Source organism: Microtus ochrogaster, chromosome 2 (genome assembly GCF_000317375.1).
Source record: "Microtus ochrogaster isolate Prairie Vole_2 chromosome 2, MicOch1.0, whole genome shotgun sequence".
Taxonomy (NCBI): Eukaryota; Metazoa; Chordata; class Mammalia; order Rodentia; family Cricetidae; genus Microtus; species Microtus ochrogaster.
In genome coordinates, this window is record NC_022010.1 from 79,741,529 (window position 1) to 79,744,145 (window position 2,617).

At 36.3% G+C, this 2,617-nt stretch overlaps 1 pseudogene; it reads right to left on the reverse strand.

Annotated features, from left to right (window-relative positions):
• Positions 1-322: 322 nt before the first annotated feature.
• Positions 323-746, reverse strand: LOC101979343 (annotated as a pseudogene).
• Between the last annotated feature and the right edge of the window lie 1,871 nt (positions 747-2,617).

Consider the following 2,617-nt stretch of genomic DNA (forward strand, 5'->3'; position numbering starts at 1 on the left):
TTTCCAGAAGACATAGACAGCCTTTGTTGTTCTTCTTATATCATTTGTTTTGCTCCACAGAGACCTTGTCTGCATATAATAAAATCACAAAATTTCCCAGCTTCCTGAACTTTGAGTTAAAATAAAGTTATCTTATTTTCTAATTACTAACATATCCTATTGCACCAATAGAAATGATTACTTACAAATATTTTCCTATGCATGAATTATATCTTTAATAATTTTATATACTCTTCCCTACATTTCTGTTATACAATTCTGAAATACATTTTTTTTCTTTTATCAGATGGTCTTTTATTGAAACATTTTCTCTTGTTGCTTCTTAGGTAGCTGGGCATTTCACAGCACCACTGTTGGTGTCATCAATGTTGTCATGAGGGTGGCGCCCATCCACATTGCAGCCCATAGGTTGTGCAGTACCCAGGAGCTAGCTCTTTAATATTTCCAGAAAGCTTTGGCTAAAGATCTGTGTCACATCTGCCAGGCAATGTTGACGATCTCTTTGAAAGTGATATTTCCGCTGTATTTAATGATCTTCTGCTTCTTCCTGTCTCTTGGTGGCTCCGTGAGGGCTTTGATTTGATGATCAGGGCAGAGGCAGAGGGCTCCACCTCTATCTGGGCCTGTCTGTTCTGGATGGTCAGTTCCACTGTAATTCTCAGGCCTTTCCAGTCACCGGATGCCTCGGCAATATCATCTCCAAATTTTTTCGGAGACAGACCCAGGGGACCAATCTTGGGGGTCAAGGCAGATGGGAATTACAGACTAATTTCCCCTCATGAACAAAAATATTTAATAAAATACAAACTTGATCCAAGAACACATCGAAATTTCATGCATTACAATCAAGTAGATTTCATCCCAGAAATGTAGGGATCATTTAACCTACAAAAATCTGTCCCTGTAACCCACCAAAATAAACAAACTGAGAGAAAAACAAAACATAATCATCTTATTAGAGTCTGAAAAATTCTGTCACAAAATTCAATGCCCTTTCATGATAAAAGTCTTCGAGAGATAAGGGATAAAAGGAACTTATGTGAACATAATAAAGGCAATTTTCAGCAAGTCTACAGCGAACATCAAATTAAATGGAGAGAAATTCGAAGTAATTCTGCTAACATCGGGAACAAAAAAGCAAGGTTGTCCACTCTTTTCATATCTATTCAATATAATGCTTTAATTACTACAGGAAGTCAAGGGGAAAAATTGTAAAGGAAGCAGTCAAAGTATTGCTATTTTAGATGATATATTTGTAAATATAAGTGACTCCAAATATTCTCCCGGGGAACTTCTACAGCTGACAAGCACCTTCACAAGCTTGCTAGATACATGCTTAACTCAGAGAGGAAATTAGTTGCCCTACTGTATATCAATGACAAACAGGCTGAGAAAGAGATCAGGGAACAACAACCTTCACAATAGAAACTAATAATATAAAATTCATATTATCTTAAAGATGGTCAAATTGGGAGAGGAAAAAACCAAAAGTAATAAGTAAGTACCCCATAGAACTTAGTGGTCTTTTTAGTTTCAGATCTCCAACTGAATGTTTCACTTCGTGTCTTCTGCTCATAGGCAGTTTGTATTTTTGAAATTCATTTATTTATGCGATATCAGAATTGTGTTGTTTCAGATTTGATGGTATGATTTCACTGTATTTTTTATTATTTATTTATTTTTTACTGAAAAAAAATTTCTGCTTCCTCCAAGCCTCACATTTCCCTCCCCCTCCTCCCACTCCTCTTCCCTTCCCCCCACTCCTCTCCCCCTCCCTCTCCAGTCCCTTGGACTTTCCACAGGGCAGGGAACCCTGACTGTTCTTCACTGTATTTTTATGGCAAATTTTTGATTATCTTATATTCTCATTCTCAATGAATCAGGTAAAATAGGTGGCCTTATATATTTTTATTCTAAACCTGTATAAAAGGACACACAGCAACCAAAATATGATAATTTACTCAATCATATCATTTAGAAAGCAAAAGGAGATTATTATATATTTAAAATATTTGGGCATGTAGTTGGATTTTTTTTTATGTAGTTGGATTTTTATGTGGGCTGCCAGTTCACAAATAATGACACAGAGACTTATTATTAATCATGAAAGCTTGACTTTAGGCTTTCCCCACTAGCTTTTATTGCTTAAATTAACTCATTTATTTTCATCTATGTGTTATCATGTGGCTCTGTACTGCCCACACTGGTTCCTCCATGTCTGGCTGGTGACTCTGCCTTCTTCCCAGAGTTCTTTCTCTGCCCTGATGTCCTACCTATAACTCCCACCTAGCTATTGCCTTATCAGCTTTTTATTATACCAATCACAACAATACATTCTCACAGAATATACAAACATCCCACAACATGAACATTATGTTATTATAAAGTCTGGGCTTCTCTTAAGCCTTGATATAAGTGCCGACATTGTAAATATGACCAATCCATGCTGCCTGAACAGCATTTAGCCAAGTTTTAGCTGAATATGGTCCAACACAAAGTTGTGAACAGACTTAAAAGTTTGTCTGATTTTTTTATAATTATATTACTTGGTTCTGGGGCACAAACACTTAAGAGCACATGCCAAAATGATGAAAAGTTTGGATAAAACTCTTCCAGG